Source organism: Nipponia nippon, unplaced genomic scaffold (genome assembly GCF_047370975.1).
Source record: "Nipponia nippon isolate SJK-2023a ecotype South Korea unplaced genomic scaffold, ASM4737097v1 scaffold_7, whole genome shotgun sequence".
NCBI lineage: Eukaryota > Metazoa > Chordata > Aves > Pelecaniformes > Threskiornithidae > Nipponia > Nipponia nippon.
Genome location: NW_028262391.1, coordinates 45,082,821 through 45,096,654, shown reverse-complemented (window position 1 = coordinate 45,096,654; position 13,834 = coordinate 45,082,821).

Genomic DNA, 13,834 nt, shown 5'->3' with positions numbered 1-13,834 from the left:
TTTATTGTATACCATCAGACTATTAAGGGTAATATCTTTTACATAATGATAGCAATTTAGTGAACATTTATCATTGAATATTTCAACTTACAATGTTTTAAGCTACACTACTAGTCAATTTTAGAATCTAAAAATGGCATTTCATAGCCCCAGGGAAACCACTTCAGTTAACCTAATGGCATACGGTAGCACCTTGGGGAGGTTGCAAAGTGTATACTTAAGTGTTTTCTACCTAGGTCCCACTTGTGTTCTCCACCCAAAGAAGCAAGTTGGAAAGATAGGCAATTCTCTGAGGAGATGGTCTCACGCCCAAAATCTAACCTTCACAGTTGTTTTCATCTGTAGTCTCAAGACTAATGGACTTTTGAATTCCAAATACCATTGGGGAATACCTGTTTTGCAAAAACATAGACGTAGTGATGTGTGCAGTTTTTAAAGCTGAAACTTAAAAATTTTAAAAGCTCCTGAATGCCCACATGTGGAAACAATCTTTTTTTTTCCCCATGTCGAACTGTGGGAGACTTGCAAATGGCATTTAAAAACCTCCTTAAAGTAATAGTGTAGTCCCGTTAAAAAAAAATTGAAAAAAATTGAGTCAGAGAAATAAACCATGTTTCTTTGCATTCTTATGATACATAAAAATGTAGAAATAAGTAATTTGACTTTCATGTTACTAAACCCAATATAGCCTGCCAGGCTAAAACTGGATCACAGAGGTCATAGAAGAAAAGCTAAAATAGACAGGGGAGATGGGAGTAACATCTGCTAGATCCAAAAAATTTTGCAGAGGCATGGAATCAGTGCTGCTGTTTTAATAATCTTTTAGTCCCCATGATTGAAAGCAAATAAAAGAAGAAAAATTCCTTTTTCATTTCATTCAAAGGCTCTTATGGCCTGGTAGCTGCTTCATGCACATTCTATTTGAGAATAGGCTTGCTTGGGGCAATATTTTTTATATGTTTGATTAATTTCAGTAACTGAGGAAGCAAAAAAGGGTTAGTATCATGTGTACTCTTATTTCTACTTCATCCATTAGTTCATAAGTTATACTTGCAGTATAAGATGCCTGGCATATTGAGAGTTGGTGTTTATACAAACTTTAGAAATTCTTAGGAGTTTCTAAATTGCTCAGAAACCAGTTGTTTTAAAATCCATTTAGGTAAACAGAGAAGGAACAACAATGTGCTCCAGTTAAAAATATATTCAAAACCTGATTTTCATTAATTTGGGTCAGCTCTTATTTAGACAGGATGTGTGTTATGAGATTTTTATAGGTTGGCTATTGGCTTGATTAGCGTCAGCAGTGCTTATGAAATATATCAGTTCTTTTCCTCTGAGACACCAAGAAGAAATTTTTTCCATCCCAAGGTATTATAAAGAAACACCTTATCATAAAAATCTCCTTCCATTAGAATGAAAGCAGAATAATTTGATGGGTATTGCTACAAGATATTGGACTGATAATGAAGGCTAACCTTATGCTCAATGATGCTTCGGAGAGGCACAAGTTCATTAGTATTTTTGCTGCCGCTGCTGCCAGTGTTGTCAACAAAAGTATTATTTCTCTAAATAGTTGCCCTTACTGTTTGTGTACGCTCTAGCTGCCTGAGAATCAAGTGTGTACAGAAGGATAAAAGAAGTGCTAGAAGGGTAGAGACTAATACTAAGGAACTTGACATAATAGCAGACACTGAGGTCTTCCAAAATCTGGACTCCATCTGTGAGTGTATCAAGTTCCACTGTAGTATCATTACTTTCAATTGGAAACAAGTGTTGCAAACAGGATGTAAACTGTGTCGCTGTCATCTAACAGACATTCCAATACAAGATCACTGAACAATTTTCCCTGCCTTCCTAAGTGACTTCTCCTGTCAATTAATTTTATTCTCATTTCTCTCTCCACTGCATCTCTGTATCCATTCAAGGCTCTTCAGAGACTTTATCCTTCATTATCTGTAAACACATGGAGAAAATTTTTCACTCTCCCAGCCACAACCAGAGAAATTGTTTCATATTGCAGGGTATTTGTAGCTTCTTAGGAATGTCTGAGGTAGGGTATGGAAAAGTCATCTTTATTTTTGAATCTCTTTCCCACTGAAATTCTCCAAGTTTATTTTTGATTAAAAAACACTTAATTGAGACATTAGGCTCTAGTGTGTCAGTTTTTGTTATAGAGCATATGTTACTGCACATCTCAGTTCTAAACATCAGTTAATAGCTTAAAATAGGTGTAATAAAAAGCATATGAAACCTTAAGCATCGCTATGAAGTCTTACTTATGTACAAAACTGTTAAGACTTGCTGAATCTAAATGCTTAATTCAAGCCTCACTATATTGAGGAACGTTTTGAACAATTTTAACTTTTTTTAGATGATAGCTTTAGAAGTTTTCAGCTCTCTTCTGTTTCTAAATCTGCTGCTGAAACACATATTTCTCTCTCATCTGTTCTGACTCACCTCTTTCCAATCCCTAATGGCTTCCCCCTGCCTGCCCTTGAGTTATAGACCATTTCTGAAACGCTGTATGACAGCACTTTCTTGCAGTGTTTTCAAAAAAGAAAAATTGGCTGTTTATCTCTCAAAGTCCTGAACAAGAACTTTTGCTCTTAGCATTTTCATGAGGTAGAGGGCCAAGGTTGGTTTCTCATTCTACAATATCAGATGCGAAGACAGTATAGGGAAAAATAATATAGGTAACTCTTTAATCAAGGTCCCGGTCTTGCAAAGCACTAATATTTTCTTAAGGGTACTAAGTATTGTCAGTTCCACAGAAGGCAGTGTAAGCCAAGCACACTCAGCAGTATTCTCAAGATCTGAAATTTAATCGTGTTTAGTCTGAACTGGTACATATATACTAAAAAAGATTCACTATATGGAAATCAAGACAGCAGGAGGTAGGTGATCCAGCTTGGTGACTTACACTAATAATTAATAACTTCCTTGTTTCTTATATGAACGATAACCAGCAGTAGATCTTGTGCATTTTCACTGCTGATTGGAAAAGTCTTTAGTAATATATAACTTTTCTCTGTGAAGGGAAATAATTGCATCAGTGCAACCATATCACCTTTGATCTTCTCAGTGTAAGCTCAGCATGATGACCTGTGTAATTCCATCACTATTAAGAAATTTTCTGTCTTGAATATGTACATTTTTACTCTCTTTGGTACATTATCTTTTAAAATATTTTAAATATTTTTAAAACATGGACATTAGAAATTGCTATGTTGTTATAACAGTAACTTTGACAGTGTTATGTAAAGCTGTCTACCTACCCTTCCTGAATGGTTTAGTTTAAAAAGCCAAGGATTTTGATTTTGTTTATTTATTGAGCCACAATAATATTAATTAGGGGGATATGTGATGAATTGCTCTCAGTATTTTTTAGCTTTGTTTTTTATGTACAATTTGTTGTAAAAATTAAGGGGGATTCCATATTTCTTAAGCATCTTATTGGGAGGACTGTTCAGCGATGCTGCCCCTGAAGGTACCACTCAAAACATATCCAAAAAGTCTAATTCCCTGTTGGTTCTTCTCCACGTTCTTCCTGTACCCATTCTTTGCTCTGCCATTCAACCTTTTAGGATTCCTAGATTATAATTCTGATGCCCACCATTTGTCATCACAGGAAATTTTGCACTTGGCTAGTGCTAAAAGTCACTCTAGGATTCTGCAAGCACCAGAGTGTAAGACTATACAAATGGTGTTGTGAATTATCTTGGTCTTCCATGTACGGCTTTCAATTACACTATACTAAACTTAATTTTTAGTAGTTCAATATTAATTTCTAATTGTTCATCTACAAGGAATGACCCATAAAGGAGTTACCTATTTCATTCTTCTCTTGAAATTTGACATCACAGGATTACCATAGTCTTTTGGGGGGGAAGATACTTCAGAACGCAACTTCCACTCATTTAGACTGTTTTTGGTGTTTCATTACTTGCATCCTTTTCCTTGTTTCCTCCCAATTAATTTTTTTCATTAGCAAGTCCTTGACTGAACCATTTCGAGCAGAAGAGATGAAAAAGCATGTAAATAATGAAGTAATACATACTTACAGAGTGGGTACAGGTGGGTTGTTCTTAGCAGATTTTTGTGTTCAATGATGCTTAAGGCAATTTAGTATCACAGAAGAAAGCTAGCTCCCCTCCTTCAGCTGAACAAAAACGAAGTACAGTTTGGTGTTTTGGGGTTTTTTTGTTTGGTTGGTTGGTTTTGTGTGGTTTTTTGTGTGTGGGTTTTTTGTGTTGTTTTTTTTTTTTTTTTTTAAATACTGACAGAGCACTATGTGCAGTATTTTATCATTAATTTCTCATCCCTTCTAAAAAAAAAAATTCTTAATCTGACAGTAGAGAAGAGCAAACTGTATTTTACTGAGTGAGAGTTAAAATGGTAAAAGCAAGCTCGGTTAGGGAGAAAAAAGGTGAATGTGAAGAGGATGAGAAAAACACTCCTTTAGTGCCTCTTAATCAGTGATCTCCAAATACTTTGCAAAGCCTCCCAGTTCTCTGCATGGTAGAGAAATGTTGCATACTGGAAAGCTGAGTCACAAAGAGGAACTTTGAGAATGGGCTACTAGTGAAGGCTGCAGCCAGTCTGTGGCAGAGTCAAAACAAGTACATTAGAACAGTCTGCCAGTGCTATTTTTGTGTTTTTAATCCATGGTTTCTGAATTCTCTTTATGCATGAAGACCCACTGAGAAAATAAAGATGAGAAAGGGAAGCTATGAAAAGGGCATGAAATTTAAGCTAAAAACTACTACCTTTTCATGAGCTGTGAGGTCTTCTCACATGGCACTGGCAAAAGCAGAGGTTTCTTGCTGCCTCATGTTAAAAGTTGAGACAGTACATCTCATGTACTAACTCCTTTTACACAGATCCAAGTGATAAAGCTGCTATTTGAGTTAAGCCAAGTAAGTGTTTCACGTATGGGGGTGATACATTAACAAACAAGTAAGTAAGGATCCTGCCAGCATTCCAGCTCTTCCTGTAAGGTGCTAAACAGAGAACTGCTCTGCTTACTCTCTTTTTCTGTAACACCCAAAGTTTCTAAAGGAGAGAATACCGTTTTCTGCAGTAGCAAAACACAATAGTCTTGTTCAGCAGCTTTGGCTAAAACAGAACTGCAGTGTTTGGCCTTAGCAAAATTGACTCAGATCTAGAAGAGCCATGTCTAACAATGAAGAGACAGAAATATGGAGTAGCTCTGCTTCCAGATTATATGAATATCTTCTGGTTTTGGTGACCTAGTAAAAATGGAAATTCAGTATTTATAAAATGTAAAATGAAATTTTGAAGAAAATATTGAAGTGTTTTCTAAAAGAAAGCTACAGCTGTGCCTAGTCTAAGCATAAAATAAAGTCTTCTGTAATATATAGTGAAAGACCTTGAGAATGTACCTCCCTACAGGCATTGCTTCTGAACATGATATAACTGCATATTACTTCAGAAGTAAACATTTAAAAATAAGACAGAAATCTTAGAAGTTTTGTTTTATTATATATACTTACACCTTCAGCAAAAGATTCTTAATCTTTGAGGAGATGCCTGTATTTGTTGTTTGATTGCTGGCCAAATAATTTCTTGCTCTCAAATGTATTACTGATACTTCATCTACAACTTGCAGTTTAAACGTCTATTAAATATTTGATGTGCATCACAAATAACCATAACTAATGCTTATGCATACCTTTTCCAAAATATACCTTTAAGACACAGTATAGTAAATTTAAAGTGGAACAGTAACCGTAAAAGCTGCATTCTAGTCAGAATGTGCAGTTGGGTATTTTATGACTAAAGCTGTTACTTCTTTAACACTTGATGTTTATCACTGGATAAGGACACCCCCCCACACACACCCCAAGAGAAGCACCTCGACTTTCTGTAATTAATCTAAACATCTCATTTTAAAAACACGTATATATGAAAGGTATATTATATAGGACAGCCACAGTGAGTATAAAGATTATTGTTGGTATATCTGAAAATTCTGTAAAAGTACAAATAAGTTTGCAATAAATAAATGAATTGGAATTAGTTTATTGCTAGCTGTATTTATTGTGGTATTGAAATTTTCCTGGTACAATCTCAAATGAATACTGATGCAGGGGAAAACACCTTTATAAAGTACTTTATCTGGATAGGCTGGATTGATGGGCTGAGGCCAATCGTATGAGGTTCAACAAGGCTCAGTGCTGGGTCCTGCACTTCGGTCACAACAACCCCATGCAATGCTACAGGCTTGGGGAGGAGTGGCTGGAGAGCTGCCTGGCAGAAAAGGACCTGGGGCTGTTGGTCAACAGCCGCCTGAACATGAGCCAGCATTGTGCCCAGGTGGCCAAGAGGGCCAACAGCATCCTGGCTTGTATCAGGAATAGTGTGGCCAGCAGGACCAGCGAGGTGATAGTACCCCTGTACTCAGCACTGGTGAGGCTGCACCTTGAGTACTGTGTTCAGTTTTGGGCCCTCACTCCAAGAAGGACATCGAGGTGCTGGAGTGTGTCCAAAGAAGGGCAACGAAGCTGGTGAAGGGTCTGGAGCACAAGTCTTATAAGGAGGGGCTGAGGGAGCTGGGGTTGTTTAGCCTGGAGAAGAGGAGGCTGAGGGGTGACCTTATTGCTCTCTACAACTGCCTGAAAGGAGGCTGTAGTGAGGTGGGGGTTGGTCTCTTCTCCCAAGTAACCAGGGATAGGACAAGAGGAAATGGCCTCGAGCTGCACCAGGGGAAGTTTAGGTTGGATATTAGGAAAATCTTCTTCACTGATAGGGCAGTCAGGCACTGGAAGAGGCTGCCCAGGGAAGTGGTTGAGTCTCCATCCCTGGAGGTATTTAAAAGACATGTAAATGTGGTGCTTAGGGACATGGTTTAGTGGTGGACTTGGTAGTGATTGGTTAACGGTTGGACTCGATGATCTTAAGGGTCTTTTCCAGCCTTAACAATTCTATGATTCTAAGCTTTATTTACAATCTGCGAGGGAAATAACACCTAAATTGAAACATGTATGTGGACATACAAGCTCTTGAATATGAATTTTAGCAGTTACTCTGGAGTTGTGTTTTTATAATATAGAGAAAATTCTATCCCTTCAACTCCTCAGATGAGAGTCCAGATGCCAAACTTCTGTCATAAACCTTTTTTTATGCCCTAGAAAAAGCTTCATAGATCCAGAGAGCTAGTTCTCCCGGGACTATGTTTTTCTTGGGGGAGAGAAGGGAGAACTTTTTTCAGTTCTCACTTCATCAAACTCAAAAAGACAATGAAGGCAAATACAAAGTTAAAGCAACTGAATATAAATAATAAATGCACAGATATCAGGGTGGGTTTTGTTGTTGTTTTTTTTTCCCCCCATACTGTGGCTTTGTATTATTTCTGTATTATCAGTGTGCCAAAGATGGTTTATCTTAAAGATCAGTTTGTATTAAAACTTCCTATATTTTTTCTACGATGTAGTGATCACAGATGTGTCAAAGTAGGGAAGAAAAACAGCATAGTAAACTGGTATTTGAAAAGCCAGCTGTTCTTGTTTGTGAATTATATAATACAATCAACTAAAAATTCTTTAGTATATATCATAGCTTATATCATTGTTTTTAAATGATCATGAATAATTTTCTTTTTTTACTAAACAAACATTAGTAGATTTGAACTTTATTTACTGAAGATAATCTAATGCTCTTCTATTTTACTCTGTTCTTATAACTTTAGACAGGTGTGTCTTCCTCTTGAAGGTAAACAGATTTCTCACATGGTCTTTCTTAGACATTAGTGTTGCCTGGATACAGCTGGTGCTATTCAAATAGTCTGCTGCAATGCTGTCAGCATAGCCATTTTGTTACATTGATTTATAAATGCATTATCTGTAAAAGCAGCTCAGCCTTTTACATGAGCAAAGGATAGGAGCCAATGTAATTTAGTTAGCTTTTTACGAGAGGTGTTGGTTTCCCAATATCTTACAGAAAAATGAGATACTTTGCAACAGATGAACGTTGAATGCTAACAGTGCTTATTTACCTTTTAACATTACTGTCCTAGGAGGCATCTTTCAAACATCTGTATCATTCACTAATTTAGGTTCTGCAAGTTACAAAGTTAAAAATGCCAATGGTATTTGTCAAATCAGCTGAGAGATGTTGCATTTTTACAGCTAGCATTTTTGCAACTCTTCTTTAAGTTTTCCTAGTTCCTTTCATATATACCATATTTTCCATCTTTATCATGACAACACCCTGCGAGCTTTGGAGTTTTACACTTACACTGCACGTTACTATAATAACTTAAATCACAGTGATCCAGATTGTCTTCATATACGAGTTTAATATCTCTGTAAGAGCTGAAAATTAAAACCTTAAAATAGTTAATTTCATTTGTACAAAATATTACTTTGTCAGTTGTTCCACAGTTCAACTCCTGCACTTTAACAAAAAGTAACTCTCTTAGTAGTGTCACTGTGAGAAATATCAATGAATGGCAATGTCTGGATGAACACCTAGAGAAGGAGAAGTTATCATAAGTTGAGCATGCTGCAGCACTCTGCAGTGAAAAATAAGCCAAAAATTATAGTGGCAGTCACAGCAAACCTTGCAGCAGTACATATGAGCTGCACTATACAATTTTATACAGGATGTAATTAACATATGAAAGTCACTGTTGAAAAGAATTTTTGGAGCTGGGAAGCAGATTTTTATAAATCGTGATCTGTTCTCTGAAGCATCTGGCACTCATCATTGTTTGAGGCAGGATTTTAGTAATACCTTAGCCTGCTTTATAATAGCCTGAATGTAATTAATAATTTACCATTGAATTTCTTAACATAGCACACACTATGCTCCATTGCAAACACTGCATTATTTACACAGCCTACAGTAAGGGACTTAGACGAGGGACATGGTGTTTAAGCAGATTTGCAGGTGTCATAATGGTCATTTACAACTAGGAATTGGTTAAGGCATCTCTGAAGTTGTTCTCTATTCAGGTAAGAGACTGTGTTAACTCTCTGCCTACCCAGCACTAGGTGACCGCATTGATGATTTTGGATCAGCTTTCCCCCTGGTTTGTACTGTAGATCTCAGACACTGAGATCCAGTAGATTCTATAGCCAAAACTATAATTTTACTAAGAGTTTTTCTTGAATTAAAGAAACTGTTTCATTAATTCATTAAGGGAATATGGTTGCATAGGGCAGATCCTGTTAACAAGTGCTAAGACTCTAGTGTTCACTGCTGTATCTAGAAACGGCAGCTGGGTATTTGTCTTTTTGAAGAAAGATTCTAAGATTCTTCATAATGAGGGTGAATGCCAGCAAAGTGAACAAAATTTTGGAGAAAAAGCCTTGCTGCTGGAATCTAGTAAGAGGTTACTTGAAGTGAGAGCAGGTTGTTAATGCCACTTATTTTATTCAATAGTAGTGACAGCTACTATTTATCAAATGCATGCAGTCGTCCTGACATAGTGTCTAATAACACATTGCGTGTTAACAAAATGGAGATTGTTTGTTCCTATATTGGTCTGGTGAGCTGGGTCTGTCTTAGTCATTGTAGCTGACCAGAATAGACGAATACTGTTCTGTGTAGTGCAAGAAAGTTGGATGCAAATGCATATTGTGCATGTGTCTTTGTTTTAGCATAACATACCACATTTTGTAACTACTTGCACTAAATTCTACGCTAAAATCTACTGTACTTTAAAAACAAACTGTGTTTAAATTCTCCGTAGCCCTCTGCAGGTGAGTCATTTTGGGGCAGGGGCGTATTTGTGTTCTATGTGTTCAATTCATACCACAGTGGGGCCCTCAACTCCCAGATTGATCATCTAGGTGCTATTGCAATAAAAAAAGTAATAATGATAATAATAAAATTAACAGCTATAGTTAGCTGTGACAAGCCGAGTGTTTTTTTTTTCACCTCCAGCTGGTAGGAAATTGCAGTACATATTTTCCTCCAGACGTAGTCTTGTACTTAGACTTTCGATTACATAGAAAAATATCCCTGTGTTTTCTTGCTCACTTTATATGTTCATCTGCTTCAGTGACCTTACTGATATGAAACCTTGTAAAGTAGTGAACTAACACTGACAGACAGAGGAGGTCAGGCACATGTATTTGCTGTAATGAGTGATGCTTATATGCTTACATTAGCATCAGTGTTACTTTGAGACTGTTAGATAAACAGGTATCAAGGCTGAGTTTGCCATCATTATTGGAACTGCTTGCATGTCTCTGCTTTTTCTGGCTTTATCCCTGCAGAAAAGTCAAACAATTTTTGTATTTTTTTAAATTCTAGATCTTAGATTGAGGCAATGTACAAATTCCCTAGATTTCTTGCTCTGATGAAAATGTTTACTTGTCTGACTCCTCATGAGACATCTTGCTGCAGTACGACTGTACTCTGGCTGTTGCCGTTCATGGAGCTGTAAGTCTTTTCTTCACAGGCACAGTGAACTGTTATGTATGCTACTGCTGCTACATGTGCATTTAAAAAGAAAAACAAGTATCTTTGCTTGAAAAATTAGAATTCAAATCTTTGACATTTTGGTAGTTGCTGTATATAGAAACATGAGAAGGATGTTTTTAACATTCAGACAAGAGGCCTAAATTGGCCGTCAGCTATATAAAAACAACTCAAAGGAGGGGCAACTTGAATCTCCTAAGAACTGAAGAAGGGCTGTGCCAACAGAGGAGATCAACAACAATTTATGAATGAAAGAGTAAAAGACATGGGACAGGTATAAATTGTTCATTTCTGTTACACAACAGCCCAGATTCTAAGAATTGGCAATTAAGGGACACAGCTAGGAGCTGCATGTGAACCATCAGTGTATATGTATTTTATCTAGTACCTTCTTCCATCCATTTATATTGGTCTCTATAGCATCTTGTGGCATGATGCTCCAGACTTATGTGTGTTTGGGGAAAAAAGAAAACTTCAAATTCTTTAAAAATTACACTGGCTCATTTTATTCGTTGATTTCTAGTTCATATAGTGTAAGAAAATTTAAATAATCTTAAGATTTTTATGTGTCATTCATTCTTTACAGACCAATCTTACCATCTTTCAGTCATTTATTTTCCAAACTGAAGAGATTTAATGCAACTCATCTCATCTTGTATGAAAGCCATACTATAGCTCTTATGATTCTTGTCCTTCTTTGTGCAATTTCTAGTTCTACCATATGCTTTTTTGAGATGGCATAAATATAACTTCATGTAGTTTTCAAATGCTGGGATTACCATTTTGTAGAGTTCCACAGATGTGAAGGGGAATAGAATCAGGTCCCTATTTTTGAAATCAGAATATTTATATTTAAAAGCTTCCTATCTGCTTTCTGTATATGTCTTCACACAACTGGTGTGAGTGGTGTGACTTGTCTGGAGTCAATATTACAACAGTTGAGTATTTTGGCATTATTATTTTCTGGGTTTGTGTCATCGTGTTCGTTGCCACCCCTCTGCTCCCCCGCTGTATTTCATAAGCCTTCTTGATAGCAGCTGGCTAACTATTGAGCTGGCATTTTCAGAGATTATCTGTAGTGTTTCCAGAATGTCCTTCCTGCATATTTATTAGGAATTTAGGTTATTCCCCTCTGATTTTAATTTTGTATTTCATTGCATGTGTTGTGTCATTTTATATTTTACAGTCTTTCTTCATTGTTCTTTTCAATTTGTTTTTATATTGTTGAATCTGTTTCTATCATCTAAAAACACTGTCATTTCACTATTCCTTGCCAGGTCATTTCTGAACTTCCATGAAGGTTTTCTGGTAAAATTCTCTCTTACCCTAAGACAACTTGATGCGATTTGATAATCCTGCATATTAGGACTAAACTCTTCATAAAACTAAAACATTAGAATTCTGTGGAATGGGTACTTCAGATGGTAAATCTAAATAAAATGGAGCAACTTCTGCAGCCCAAAAATTTATAGAAGGAAGGATTTTGATTAAGTTTGTTGCAAAGCAGTCAATAAAATTGTCTTCCACTCAGTGAAATTTGTAGTTTACTGACTACATAGATGGATGATTTACTGAGATTTTTCAAAGTCCTCCTCATCTTATAAGAGTAGACACAGCACAAAAAATTACTAGCACAGTGTAAGAAGGGGAAACCAAGTTAACAGCATAACAAAAATGTGAAGAAAATAAGGTGAAGGTTAATTTAGCAGAGCTACAGTGTATTTATGTATCCTAAGCTGTGAAAAGAATGCAACAGTTATCATGTTGTGATGTCCAGGTCAAGGTTTAGGTAGAAGAAAGGAATATTAAGACTTTACGTCAATGGGTTTCCTAGACACATCTAGGAATTTTAAAACAAAAACAGTAAATGCTTCCTGTATATATATATATCAGTATTTTATGCAATCTTTTGCAGACCTGACATGTAGCTATGTAATGCCATGTGAAAAAAAAATATAGAGCACAAGAAATTAAAAGGTACTGAAATTCAGAAAAAAAAATATTTTTAAGTTACTATCTTCAGGTCTCAAAGGGCTAGAATAAAATAAAGGGAATATGGGGTCAACTGCTCAGTACTGTGCAATATTTAATTAAAAACTACCCTACTGCTCGCAAAACTATTTTGTTTTCATTCCACCATCTTCAGGAAAAAATACAATAGCTTTCAGTTATCTCCCAGTACGTAAGGTTTTTTTTGTTATGCTTTTTAAAATAAGGATGAATGGAATATGATTGTTCTGAAATTAGTAATAACTTCTTAAATATTATGAGCATACATTGAAAAAAATAGATTTTTATCTGTTGGAGATTTAGTATCTTTAGTGTAAGTAGTAAGGATAAGCTAATATCTAACAGTATCAGAATGCTATGTATCTGCAGCAATTTTTAACTATGTGCCAGAAGTGGTTAGAGCAACCATTATAAATGTAGGCATCCTGTTCCGGTGGTATCTTACCCCCCCTTTGAACCTTTAGTTTAATGTCCTACTTAAATTACTCCTGATATTGCTTCATCCACAGTTTGAACTGTCTCACACCGAGAACTCCGAGTGCCTTCTTTCCTTTTAAATTTCTGTGGTTCACACAAGTCGTTTGCTCAACTTAATTACAGGTTTCAGTAGCTTTGTGTGTCCTCTTTTGGCTGGAGTTGAGCTGGCTAAATAGATTTGCACCCTACTCTGCTCATCATTGCACTCCTACCAGAGGACAGTGGTGTCTTAAACAGGCTGTCTGAGCTGCTTTTGTGGTCACTCGCTAATTCATATCAGTCTTATTGGAGTGAGTTGATTAAAACAGTGTGTCAGGAGTGATTAAGCAAGGAGTTCAGCTGCCAGTAATGTTGATGCAGTGAATTCCAGCAGGGAGACTGTAACAAGTAGCTGGGGCCAATATTCTCTTCAGCAGCATATTTGTAGCCAGAAGAGGACAGATGTCTCCAGCCTAATTCACTCTGAAATCTCCCTCAGACTATAATAAGTAGTTAATATATACTTGCTTTTCCTCTGGCCTCTCAGCTTGAACTGGGCTTTCACAAACTACCTGAGTTGCTTTCAAGTACCTTCCCCCCCCTCCCCCGAACAATCACTCTCGTCCTTCGCTGTATTCGGTCTGTGTTCGCAGAATCACCTCATTTCACAGCTCTTAATTAGTTGCAAAGCCAGTGGCAGCCCTACCGCTGTGCCACCTAACCCTCTCACTTATGTTGCTTTCTTCTCCAGACAACACCTAACAACAGCTCTAATCCCATCTGTGAGCTACTGTCATTTGTGATTTTTCTTATAGCATCATGTGTATTTTTTTTTTTTGCTTCACACTTAGATGAGAGGTGTTAATTTGTAAATAAAAAAATAAAATTAAAACAGTGAAAGCAAGAGGGAGAAGCCACT